Raw genomic sequence first — 14,263 nt, forward strand, 5'->3', positions numbered from 1 at the left:
ATCCTCCTAACATCCTATTCTTTCCACTATGTTAAGCTCTCTGAAGAAATTCCTCCCTATCAAACTCGCTAACCCATCTCTTCACACCTCCACTCCAAGCCTAATTCCCTCTTCAGAAATGTCCTCTCCTCCATTGTTATACCTGATACACTGCAAACATCTGGATACTGTTTACACTGTATATATTTAGTCATTCTTGTTTATACTGTAAATATTTAGTCTCTCTTTATTACAATCCCTGTTCCAAATTTTGTTCTAACTTGTGTAAAATTTTCAGTTCCCTGTAAAGCCCTTTTTGCTACATTCATGTTCAGTGTAAACTGATGTGATGTTCCCAACGAACGTCGGTATATAAAAAAAATGTTAAATAAAATAAATAAATAAATTACCCCAATATTGACTGGGTAAGTGAAACATCAGGGCTTGCTAGAGAGATAAAATCCCTAGATGGAATAAAAAAACAGTTTTATGGAGCAATTGGTTAAGGAACCGACGAGAGAGTGAGCAATTTTAGATCTAATTCTCAGTGGAGCACAGGATTTGGTGAGAGAGGTAACAGTGGTGGGGCAATAGTGATCATAATATGATCAAATTTGAATTAATGACTGAAAGGGGGACAGTATGTAAATCTGTGGCTCTAGTGCTAAACTTTAAAAAGGGAAGCTTTGATAAAATGAGAAAAATAGAAAAAAACTGAAAGGTGCAGCTACAAAGGTAAAAAGTGTGCAACAGGCGTGGACACTGTTAAAAAATACCATCATAGAAGCAGAGACCAGATGTATTCCACGCATTAAGAAACATGGAAGGAAGGCAAAATAATTATTGGCATGGTTAAAAGGTGAGGTGAAAGAGGCTATTTTAGCCAAAAGATCTTCATTCAAAATTGGAAGAAGAAGCCATCAGAAGAAAATAGGATAAAGCCTAAGAGGAAATTTGAAAATAAGTTGGCCATAGAGGCAAAAACAATAAAATCTTTTAAAAATATGTCCAAAGCAGAAAGCCTGCAAGGCAGTTGGTTGGACCGTTGGATGATCAAGGGGTTAAAGGAGCACTTAGAGTAGATAAGGCCATTGTGGAAAGATTAAATGATGTCTTTGCTTCAGTGTTTACTGAAAATGATATTGGAGAGATACCCGTTCTGGAGAAGGTTTTCATGGGTGATGATTGAGATCAACTGAACCAAATCATGGTGAACCTGGAAGATGTGATAGGCCTGATTGACAAACTGAAGAGTAGTAGATCACCTGGACGTGATGGTGTACACCCCAGGGTTCTGAAAGAACTAAAAATTTTAATTTGAGAACTATTAGTAAAAATTTGTAACCTATCATTAAAATCATCCAATGTACCTGAAGACTGGAAGATGTCCAATGTAAACCCTGTATTTAAAAAGGGATCCAGGGGTGATCCGGGAACCTATAGACCGTGAGCCTGACTTCAGTGCTGGGAAAAATCATGGAAACTGTTATAAAGAATAAAATCACAAAACATTTACATAGGCATGATTTGATGGGACACAGCCAGCATGGATTTACTCAAGGGAAGTCTTGCCTCACAAATCTCCTACATTTTTTTGAAGGGGTGAATAAACATGTGGACAAAGGTGAACCGGTAGATGTGGTGTATATGGATTTTCAGAAGGTGTTCGACAAAGTCCCACATGAGAGGCTTCTAAGAAAACTAAAAAGTCATGGGATAGGAGGTGATGTCCTTTTGTGGATTGCAAACTGGTTAAAAGACAGGAAACAGAGAGTAGGATTAAATAGTTTTCACACTGGAAATAGGTAAACAGAGGAATGCCTCAGGGATCTGTACTTGGACCGGTGCTTTTTAATATATTTATATATTATCTGGAAAGGGGTACTACGAGTGAGGAGATCAAATTTGCAGATGACACAAAATTAAGCAGAGTAGTTAAATCTCAAGCGGAATGTGATGAATTGCAGGAAGAATTTGCATGACTGGAAGATTAGGCTTCCAAATGGCAGATAAAATTGAATGTGGAAAAATGCAAGGTGATGCATATAGGGAAAAATAACCCATGCTGCAGTTACACGATGTTAGGTTCCATATTAGGAGCTACCATCCAGGAAAGAAATCTAGGAGTCATAGTGGATAACACATTTAAATCGTTGGCCCAGTGTGCTGTGGTGATAAAAAAAAAAAAAAGCAAACAGAAGGGTAGATTTTAAAAGGCCCGCATGCGTAAATCCTGGGCTTTGAGCGTGTGGCTGGGCTTTGCGGCGCTGGGCAAATTTTCAAAGGGGCCTGGCCTCGTGCGAAAAACCTGGTACGCACATAAGTGCCTGGCCTCTTCGAAGGGGTGGGCCGGGACAACACCATAATTGCTGTCCCGAAGACGTGCACGCTGGCAACCAGCCAGCACGTGCAGCTTACTTGAGCTCGGGATCTGAAGTAAGATGTAAAACAAAGAAAAAAAAAAGGTAGGGTTTAGGGGGTGGGGAGGAGAGGGAATTTAGGTAGGGGGGTAGGGAAGTTCCTTCTCTGTCTGCTCCTTAATTGGAGCGGACTGGGAGAGACCCAGGGAAAGCCCGAATACGTCGCCGTGCGGAAATTGTGAATGTCCCTCCCATGCGTGCGTTGCCCGCACATACACGCATGGATTATAAAATACAGCATGCATGTGCGCGCGGCCCACAGATTTTATAACATGCGCGCACTGGCACGCACATGTTATAAAACCGGCACATCCACGTGTGCGCGCACATGCGCACGTTTGAAAATCTACCCCAGAATGTTAGGAATTATTAAGAAGGAAATGGAAAATAAAATAATGCCTCTGTCTCGCTCCATGGTGAGACCGTACCTTGAATACTGTGTGCAATTCTGGTCACCGCATCTCAAAAAGGATATAGCTGCACTGAAGAAAGTGCAGAGAAGGGCGATCAAAATGATATGGGGCATGAAATGTGCTGCCCTGTGAGGAAAGGCTAAAGAAGTTAGGGATGTTCGGTTTGGAGAAGAGACGACTGAGGGGGATATGATAGAAGTCTACAAAATCATGAAAGGACTTGAACAAGTTAATGTAAATCAGTTATTTATTCTCTCAGATAATAGAAGGACCAGGAGGCACTCCATTAAGTTAGCAAGTAGCTCATTTAAAACCGATATGATGTACCCATGAATGTCGGTATAAAAAAGTTGTTAAAAAAAATAAAAATATAAATAAAAGAAAATTATTTTTCATTCAGCGCATAGTTAGACTCTGCAATTCATTGACAGAGGATGTGGTTATAGCAGTTAGTGTAACTGGGTTTAAAAAAGGTTTGGATAAGTTCCTAGAGGATAAATCCATAAACTGTTATTATGGTAATTAATAAGCAATAGTAGCTTGTGATTTATCTAGTGTTTGGGTACTTGCCAGGTTCTTATGGCCTGGATTGGCCACTGTTGGAAACAGGATGCTGGGCTTGATGGACCCTTGGTCTGACCCAGTATGGCATTTCTTATGTTCTTAAAACGTGTGCATATGTTTTAAAATCACCGCATCCATGTGCCCACGTGCAGCTCTTAAAATGTACCTCTAGGAATCAGTTTGCAAGATAACCATCCTAGGGAGCGTCCTATTTTGTCAAAATCCTAGTTGGGGAGAATATAAGAAGATATTTAACAAAGCACTTACATGGAGCACCTAATATCAAAACTCTTTTGTCTTTTAGTGCGACACAACTTCTTTCTTTGCTGCGTTACCCTAGCAACATTGGGGAACACTGCAAATTTCTGACCTAAGAAAAGAGAAATTTTAAATGAAAAAACAATTGTAGCATCCTTTGTTTTATCAGGCTCTAGCACAAACCAAACCAAAAGAGTAACTCTCTATCCATGACTTCTTCCTGGGATTGTTCCAAAAAAACTATAAGGTCCAAACTAGCTGGAACCTCCTCACGTTTTACAGGAGAGTCTTGAGATATTTTTCTTCGAGCAGGTAAATGATATAAGTTTAGAAACTGGAGAGATGGACTGTTCGGGAATCCAATAAATCTAAAAAGAATGTGTTTAGCGTTTCCAAAGGAGAAACCAAGGGCCTTTTGGGGAAATTAAAAAAATCGCAGATTGGATCTTCTATAATAATTATCTGAATTTTTCCAATTTGCGATGCACTAATTGATTATCTTTAATTCTAGCACACACTCCTGGGAAGCTTTGCATCGCTTCTCAGTTTGAACTAATTGCCCCTCATGCTCCCTAATTTGCTGGGAATGCAAATTAACTTGAAGAGAAAACATCAGCTAATGAAGACAATGTTTTATCAATTCTAACAGATATTGCTTTCTTCAGTCTACAATGGCTGACCACAGTGGGGCTGTTACTAATACAGGATGGTCACTAATTCCTGAGGTACAATTGTTGTGGGTGTACAGAACCACAACACTAGAAGTGTCCATAACTGGCCCTTCTAATGCAGAGAACTTCCCTACTGCGAAGAGGGATGCTAAAGGGAGATAAACTCACTCCTCAGTGCCCACCGATGGAGTAATCCTAATTTCAGGACTGATGAGCAGGTTGTTGATACAAAGAAAAAAAAATACTTTAAAATGTCTGTATACAACTACTAGAAGGCTAAAAAATAAGATGGGAGAGTTAGAGTGCATAGCATTGGATGAAGAGATAGATATAGGGGCAGATTTTAAAACCTGCGCGTGGGCGCAGATTAGTTCACGCAACCCGGCGCAAACAAATAGACGCCCGATTTTATAACATTCGCGCACAGCCGCCCGCATGTTATAAAATCCAGGGTCGGCGGGCGCAAGGGGGTGCACAATTGTGCAACTTGCGTGCGCTGAGCCACGCAGCCTGCCTCCGTTCCCTCTGAGGCCGCTCCGAAATCGGTAGCCCCAGTACTATAGGGTGCATAGCCTTCTCTAGTACAAAGAAGGAGATAGTCTCTGAGTGAAGAGCACCGGTCCGTAAACTCACTGGTTTGGTGAGCTGAGTTTCTTCACCCGGTAATGGCTCCCCATGGATTGAAGATAGTAGTGGAGTCGTCATGGTGGTAGTAGAAATCCGCAAGTGCTCCACTAATTGTTTCAAAATGAAGTTGCCTCCTGCCCCTGAATCCACTAGGGCAAGAGTCTGGTATTCTAAAGGTCCGCAGATTAAGGATACAGGAAAAGAGAGTGGAGGAGAGGGTGCAGTTAGACCTAAGAGTCCTCCCGCAGGACTTAGGTCTGCCAGTTTCCCAGATATATAGGGCATGTTTGTATAGCATGGCCAGCCTAGCCACAATACATGCATAGTCCCAAGCTCTTCCGTGTTCTTCTCTCTTTTGACATCAGGTGACTGCGGCCTAGTTGCATTGGTTCTTCTTCACCAGCGACTGGACCCGAGGAAACAGGCCTGGGAGTAGACTTAACTCGAGTCTCACTCTGAAGGACTCTTTTGGGGGGCTTAGCTTCTTGAAACTTGTCACGAAGCCGGCGATCAATCCTGGTTGCCAACTTCACAAGTTCAGCCAAGGTCTCAGGCATCTCACGAGCTGCCAGCTCGACTTTCAACGAGAGCTCAGCCCTTCAAAGAAAAGGGTCTTCAGGCATTTAGAGTCCCAATGTAACTCAGAAGCCAGTGTCTTGAATTCAATGGCATAGTCTGATAAAGGTTTATTATCTTGCTTCAAGTGAACCAATGAAGATCCTGCAATAGTGTGCCAGGCAGGGTCATCAAAAACTGATCTGAACAGTTCCAGGAACCCGGTGAGGTCATGTAGGATAGGGTCATCGCGCTCCCACAGTGAAGAGGCCCAAGCCAACGATCTTCTGTCCAGATAAGACAAGATGTAGGTGGTCTTGACATATGCTGTGGGGAAATGATTAGGTTGCAGAGAAAAGTGCATGCAACATTGGTTGATAAATCCTCTACATCTCCACACTTCCCTGAGAAGCGAGTTGGAGCAGGCGGTTTAACTTCTTTACCTGTGGTGGTATTCATCTACCACCTGTGGTGGTAGATGAATTCATCTGTGCATGTAGCTGATTAAATACAGCAGTCAAACTCTCCAGCGTGTCCTGTTGTTCAGAGATTCGCTGGGCCAGGCCTGGAATGGCCTGCAATGTGGTGAGCTGAGCTGAATCCATGGAGTTAGCAATCTGTTAGGGTTTTGAGGTGTTTGGGTGGATTCTTAGGTACTGTGGCAGATGACCACGCCCACGGGGAGAGGCCCCGTGGGGAGCCACAGTATTGGGCTAGACTCAGGATGCACAAACACTGAATTGTCTTTTATTAAACAGCAGATGTAAGCCACCAGAAGTGGCAGTAGTGAGCAGGTTCTGAAGTAGCAGTCCAGGGTCCCTCGGCAGAGGGACCTTTCTCACCAAGTTGGTATAGGGAGGTTTCGGTGTAGGGTTCCCAGCATGGCAAAGCTGTAGATGAGATAGACTGAGAATTAGATTACTCACTAGATGGTAGCTGTGATGTAGAAGGTTTCCACCAGGCAGAAGTAGAAGTTTCCAGGCACTGAGGCCGGGAGAGCAGGCCCTCGAGGAGCGAGTACCTGATCCCAGTAAGGCACCTGAAAGAAGAAGAAGGGCCCCCGAGGAGTGGGTACCCAGGTTAGCAATACCCTGAAGGGCAGAAGGAAAGCTTCCAGTGGCTGCACGGAAGTGGCAGAGCAGCGTAGACTGGAGAAGTCCAATCCGAATCCAGTCCTTGCTAAGTCGATTAGCTAGCAAATGCGGGCAAGCTAAATACCTGGATGTTGTGATGTCACTTGAGGGGGACGCCCCCGAGGTTCACGCCAATGCTCGAATAAAGAAGTGGGTAGCGCGCGCACCCTAGTAGGACCTTGGGAGGAACATGGCGGGAGGCAACGCCATAGCCGTATGGGGACGCCGGCGAGGGCGGCTTGCAGACACGGTAGTAGCCATTTTCCCAAGGTAAGCGGGAGGAGCCGAGAACAAGGTGAGGCATACGGGATGAAGCCATCTGAGACCGACGGACGCAACAGATGTGCTGGCAGGGTTTCCACTCCCTACCAGAAAAAGCAAGGTCCTGTAGAAGAGGCCAGCAGAAGAAGAGGTCCAGCGGTGCTGCTGGCATCTCCCGGAGCCGGCAGCAGAAGAAAAAGCCCAGCGGGGTGTGTGTGTTTGTGTGTGTGTGTGTATATGAAAGGATCCCTGTGTGTGTCTGAGATGGTGAGTGTATAGAAGAGTGAGGTTGTATGTGCTTGTGTATATATATGAGAGGGTGCCTGTGGGTGTGTATGTGTGAGAGGGTGCCTGTGTGTGGGGGTGGGGGTGTGAGAGAAGAAGCATGTATGTGTGTGTGCGCGCGCATGTGGGTGAGACAGGAATCATGTGTGAGAGATACAGAGGAAGCGTGTGTGTATGTATGTGTGAGAGAGAGAGACAGAGGAAATGTGTGTCTGTCTCTTTCACATACACACACACACACACACACTCAAGCGTCTTCTGTCTCTCAACAAGCGTGTATGTGTGTGAGAGACAGAGGGAGCATATTTTTTTGTGTCTGTGTGTATGTGTACTCCCAGTTTACGACAATCTCAGGGTGACAGGTATGGAGAGTGGGGGATTTTTAAAATCCTTATTAGTTTTAATTATTGGGTGTTATTTGATGTCTACTGTTTTGAAATATTTTATCGATGTTTAGGAAATGTTTAAAATTTGTATAGGAGCTTCTAATTATTGAATATTATTCTATTCATCAGCTGTTTTGAAATGTATATCTTTTAGTATGGTTTTGCTTTTCTGATTAATTTATATTTCTTGATTGTATTGTTTTGAGGAATAGTGATTTTCTGCTTTTCCATTGTTGCACTGCATACAGAATCTGGCTTGTGGTTTCCAGTTCAGGTTTTGTCTGCATTGTGTGCGTGTGTGAGAGAGACAGAGAGAGAGAGGAAGCGTGTGTGTGTGTGTGTGTTAGCGTGTGAGAGAGACACAGAGGAAGTGTGTGTGAGAGAGTTACATAGAAAGTGTATGTGTATCATACACACATGTGGCTCACTCTGTCTCTCACCAAGCATGCATGTGTGTGTGTATGATAGAGAGGGAGTATATTATGTGTGTCAATGTGTATGTGTGTGTGTATATGTATGCATGCCCCCAGACTACAACAATCTTAGGATGACAGATATGGAGAGCGGGAGATTTTTTAAATCCTTATTAGTTTTAATTATTGGATGTTATTTGATGTGTCTTTTGTGTTGAAATATTTAATCGATTTTTAGGAAATTTTAAAATTATATATTGGGGGCTGCCAAAGAAGTATCCACCCTGGGTGCCAAATACTTTACGTACGTCTCTGGGTGGAAGGAAAGCTAAATAAGCGGCATGGTTAAAAGATGAAGTGAGAGATGTCATGTGAGCGGCCTCAAAAGGCCTTGCATTCTGTTACGTTGCGGCCTTGAAAGGCTTTGCATTCTGTTGATAAGGGGTGTTTTAGTGTGCCCTTGGGCCTCAGCCCGACCCCAGACGAATCCAGGACCGAACCGAGGGTTGACTGTGTGTTCCAGCATGGCTGACAGTCTTACCCTCTGCCAGGCCTGCAAGCTCCCAAGGCCAACAACATGATGATGTTGGAATGTGAATGGTCCTCTGACCATTCCGAGCCCTTTCGGACCTGCCGCTTAGATCGGCATGGAGCAGCAGGCCTGGCCTGAGGATGAGGGCAGACGGGCCTTGACATGAAGACATGACACCAAGGTCGATGCAACGGCATCACAGACAAAGATATGACACCAAGGCTGATGCAGATGGCATCAGAGACAAGGGCTGGCACAAGACATGACACCAAGGCTGATGCGAAGACATCACAGACCAATGGTCAATGCGATGGCATCCCGGACCAGGGTTGATGAGACGACATCAGGAACAAGATGTTGAAGCAGAGACATGACATCAAGACTGATGCAACGGCATCCAGGACGAGACGAGGAACTTGACAAAGTCCAGACGAGACGAGAGCTGGGAGGGAGAACATTGGCACTGTCTCTCAGGGCACCCTACACAGTCCACCTGTGAGACTGGTCGCGGACCACCCTGTCCCACTGCGCGCCCTACACAGCCCGAGGAGGCTGGTCATGGACCACGCTGAAAACGGGACGAGCGCAGGGAAGAATCCAGTCGAAGTGGGACTCCGACGACGAAGCCAGATGTCACCCGAAGCACCACAAAGGCTGGCGGGACATGACGGCTCAGGAGCACAGGACACCAAGAAACCTAGAACATCAGGAAGCGGAGGATCAAGACAAGACACCAGGACACCTGGATGAGGACCTCAGGCACAAAGAGTTGACTTGACATGAAGAGACGAAACGAAGAGGAGCTCCACAAAGAAGACCTGATGGAGCTCTGGCAGGCAGGAGCCTCCAGAGTGAAGTAACTCCGATGCAAGGCGAAGACTGAAGTGACGGAGAAGCACTTATATAGGGCTGGAGTAGGAAGTCCATCCAAAGGTGGGGCCAGCACACTTCCTGTGCCTGGCCCTTTAAATACAGAAGAGAGGCGCAGCCACGCGCCGAGGAGGAGCAGGAAGCTGGCTGTGCAGGACCGTGGACAGCGGCCTGCACAGCATTGACGTCGCAGATGCAGGGCTGGCCTGGAAGGCAGTCCCCGATGACGGCAGCAGCTCCAGCTGCTGCAGGAGGCCCCGGGGGCGGCTCCAGCCGCTACTCCAGCCCGGGGGTGCAGCCTCTAGGCCGCGAAGATCACGATGAAGCCGGTGGCGGCTCCCAGCCGCGAAGAAGGTAAACGTCCGCGGCTCACCGCAATGAAGGCAGGCAATACAGGCGGCCTCCAGGCCGCGCAGGGAAACAAAGTCTGCGGCTCTGGCCACGTTGGAAGGCCCAACGTCGGCGGTGTCCATGCTGTATCAGGTGAAGAAAGGTAAGCAGAGCCTGCTCGTGGGGGGACACGCTGGCAGGGTCCATGACAAGAGAGGCTATAATATCTAAAATTACATCTTTCAAGAAATGGAAAAGGGATCCAAATGAAGAAAACAAGAAATATTATAAGCGCAGGCAAGTCAGATGCAAAGCATTGATAAGGTAGGCAAAGAGAGAATTTGAAAAGAAGATTGCCATAGAAGCAAAAACGCATAATAAAAATGTTTTCAGGTACATTTGAGATAAAACACCTGCGAGGGAGTCAGTTGGACCATTAGATGATCAAGGGGGAAAAGGGGTACCTAAGGATGACAAAGCCATAGCAGAGAGACTAAATTAATTCTTTGCTTCAGTATTCACTGAGGAAGATATAAGATATACCAATGCCAGAAATGATATTCAAAGGTGATGATTTAGAAGAGCTGAAACAAATCTCAGTGAACCTGGGAAGATGTACTAGGGCAAATTGATAAACTTGAGAGTAGCAAATCACCTGGACCAGATAGTATGCATCCCAGAGTGCTGAAAGAACTGAGAAATGAAATTGCGGACCATCATCTCTGGTACCTGAAGATTGGAGAGTTGCCAATATAACGCCAATTTTTATAAAGGGATCAAGGGATGATCCAGAAAACTACAGACCAGTGAGTCCAATGTCCAGTGAGTCCAGGCAAATTGGTAGAAACTATCATAAAAAACAAAATTGTTGAACATATAGATAAGCATAGTTTAATGGAACAAAGCCCACATGGATTTAGCCAAGGGAAGTCTTGCCTCACAAATTTGCTAAAGTTTTTGAGGGCATAAATAAATGTGGATAAAGGTGCCTCTAGAGCTTCAGCCACGGCCATTGCTACCAGATGCCTCACTTGGCTCAGGGCCTCTGGCCTTGAAGAGGACATTCATGAGAAACTGGCAGATGAACCCTGCTCCAGTCAAACCCTTGTTGGCAATAAGGTTAAGGAAGCAGTTATTCATTTGAAGGATCAAGCCTCTGAGATACATTCTTTGTCTGTTCCTTTGTCTTCTCAGCAATGTCGTCAGTCTTCTTCTTCCACTTTTCAGAGAAAGTCAAACTAAACCTCTTAGAGTTATTGATTCCAGCCTTCTTACACCCAGTACCGGCCACGTTCTTTGCAGCAATTCCCTGCACCCCAGCTAGCCTCTCGTCCACAACAACAGAGCAGATCACATTCCTGGGGTACTACACAGTGTCAGGGCAGCAACAGTCCTTGCTTTCTCTCTCAACTTTTTGACAGTTTCCATCTGCCTCCGAACCGCTTCCCGGCTCTTCCAGTGGGGGGTCGTCTGCAGTTTTGTTTGGGAGGCTTGGGGTGATATCACATTGGACAAGCGGGTGCTCAGCATAATAAGAAAGGCATACTTTCCGGACTTCCTCTCCAATCTCCCTCCGAGCATCATACATCCTTTCTTATGATCAGTGGATCAGGTTCCTATTTTCCAGCAAGAACTCCATCACCTTCTTCTCATGGGACCAATAAAGGCCGTCCCCTTGGAACAACAAGGTCTTAACTTCTATACCAGATTCTTCCTGATTCCCAAAATGATGGGTGGCCTTCCTCTGCAATCTCCCGTCCCAACCATGACTGATTTCCTCAGTTCCCCAGGGATGCTCTCCTCAACTAGGGCGTTCCATTAGTGTGACTGTTGTCCCGCTTGTCCACAGAAAAAGTGAAGTTGCTTACCTGTAACAGGTGTTTTCCATGGACAGCAGGACAATCAGTCACATGTTCCCTTCCTCATCCCCAAAATGTGATTTCTCTAGTTCGCCTGTTAGCATGTTTTTTGTTCTTGTTGGTGTTTTCTCTGTTCTCAGCTAATCATGTGACTGTCCAGAAGGGGGTGAGGACTGTGCAATGATTATTGGCGCCAACTTACTGCACATGCTCTCAAAATATTTGAAATGTTCAGCTAAAGATCAGGCCTGACGCGATACTGTTTGATGACATGATCCCATTAGTGTGACTGATTTTCCTGCTGTTCATGGAAACACTTGTTACAGGTGAGGAACTTTGCTTTATAAACAGGAAAAAGGAAGCTTCAGAGACTGGAGGAGAAAACTGTTGCCATTTCAACAGGAAGTGCATTGCCTTTACAGTCCCTGTAGTGCCGATCCTCCTGTATTTTAGTTCCATGGCGCTCCTGCTGCATTCTGCAGCTGCTGTTGTAATACTTCCAATGTTCCCCTGCTGCTGTGAAAGGGAAGCTCAGGAGTAGGACATGAGAGGCAGAATGGACAGCATGCTACCCGCTCCATCACATAGAGAAGCACTGTCTGCTTTGTTGTAGGTTCAGTCCCTGCTGAAGTTCCGCCCCAGTGTTCCTATCCACTAATGGCGGTGCAAGGCCCACACTGTTTCTCATTTGGTGGTGCATAAGCACCAAAGTGCACTAATGACTCTACGCCCATGTCCTTAATATGTAGTACCAGGTTGGCACCTTGTACACTAACTGGGATAGTTAGTGTAAAGCTCCTTCTGCTCAATAGACTACAGTGGGCAGCTGTGTGCTTTCCAGATCCCTTACTAACAAACCACCTGGAAAATCACTTCTGACCAAAAACAAGACTCTCTCTTCCCATGAGGAAACCATTTGGGTATGAGCTATCTTCTTGGAATATGAGAAAACTCTCACTCCTCTTGTTCACCACCATAGGACCTCAAAAAGAAACCACACAAGAACAGACAGTTTTAGACTTACTCTCCTCTTCCAAGTCTCAAAAAAAGAAAAAAAAAAGGAAAAAGCCTACCAGCCCCAACCTTTGGACTCTCAGCTGCTGCCCTGCATACATCAGCTCCTGTATTGTCTTATGTGCTCAGTGCAGGGAAGAACTGAGAAAAATACTCCCTCTTGTCACACCACCACCTCTAGAGAAGACTCCAGAAATCTCTACACTGCCCTCAGCACAGTGCATTCTGGCAGCCTCCTAAAGATGTGCTATCTGTTACCTCTCCACAAATATACCCTTTATTGAAGGGACACATTCAGTTAGAAAGGGATCTTAGGGGTTCTTGCATTTTGCCTGCCCCTTGCAAGTTCCAGAAGGAAGTGAATAAGAGTTTTGAAGACCCAAGTAAGCAACTCCAACAAGAATGCAGCTAAGGACACCCATACAGAGAAGTTGCAGACGCCTTCACGTTTGGTGCATGAATGATCTCATTTTTTTGTGTGCAGATGCTTAGGAGTAGGGTTGGGCTTTCTTAAAACTCGTCTGTGTAAAGGTTAAATAAATAAATAAATAATAAGGCTGGACATAAAGAGATCAATATTCAGACCATTTGCCCAGCTATGTTCAGGACTTAATTGGACAAATTGACGATTTTACATTTTCCACCACTCTGAATGGCTCCGATTTGTCCAGTTAACTGTTAAGCCAGATAAGTCAGAGGTATTCTGGGGTTGAATAAGGCTTGATATTCAGAGTTAATGTAAAAGGTACATTGGAATTTAAAGTTGAAATTGTATTAATGTAATTATGTAATCCTCATTGAACTCTGCTGAATACCCGTGACAATTTATCCAGCTAACTGTACTTAGATAAACTGTCTGCTCGCTGAGCTGCTGAATATCGATCTCTGAATAAATAGCATTCTTTTTAATCTGATAGTTTCTTCTTTCTCCTTAGCTGAAGCTAGAGCTGGAATCCTAGTGCCACATGACTTCATTTGCAACTAAGAGACCCTACCTGTGGTCATTGCAGAGATAGTCCTGAGGCAGAGAGACATGCTCCCTCCAAAAGCCTGTATTTTCTAAATCCAGCCACCAGGTGTTGACCCCCATCCTCACCCCCAGGGATGTGAATGCTGCCACTGCAGCATTCTCAGTGCCAGCATAGGCCAGAGCCAGGGACCCTTCACAATGGAATTGCAGGATGCAGCCACTGAGCTGGCCCAGTAAGTAGCATTTTAATGAGGCCTGGCCCAGAGTGGGCCAGGTGAGGGTGGGAGCACCAGTTCAGGATTAAAGGTGTAGTGTACAAGCTACTAAGTTTATAGATAAAGAGAAACATTTCTTAAGATGTATATAACTAAATGGTATCTACTAAAAAAAAAAAAAAAGCCCCAGACTTTCTTTGTGGGTAGTTAACTGCAGAAATGTGAGCGCCCTGAACAGAAGCCCTGAAGTAGAACATATACAGTACCTCTGGGCTTTATTTCAGAGGGTACTTGCCCATACCCAGTACCTTTTCCTCTTCCTGCTTGATTTGCCCTGTGGTCCATCAAAACAAAAGAAAAACAGGCAGTGCAGTACCCACTTAGTACTGTAATTCCTCTTGACACGGGTGCTGTCTTTAAAGCTGTCACCATAAGGGTTGTTGTCCCTGCACAATGACTCATTTCCAGCTTTGTGCCCGGAGGCAGGTGACTTTGTCCTAAACCCCGC

The sequence above is a fragment of the Rhinatrema bivittatum genome, chromosome 1 (assembly GCF_901001135.1).
Source record: "Rhinatrema bivittatum chromosome 1, aRhiBiv1.1, whole genome shotgun sequence".
NCBI classification, from domain to species: Eukaryota; Metazoa; Chordata; class Amphibia; order Gymnophiona; family Rhinatrematidae; genus Rhinatrema; species Rhinatrema bivittatum.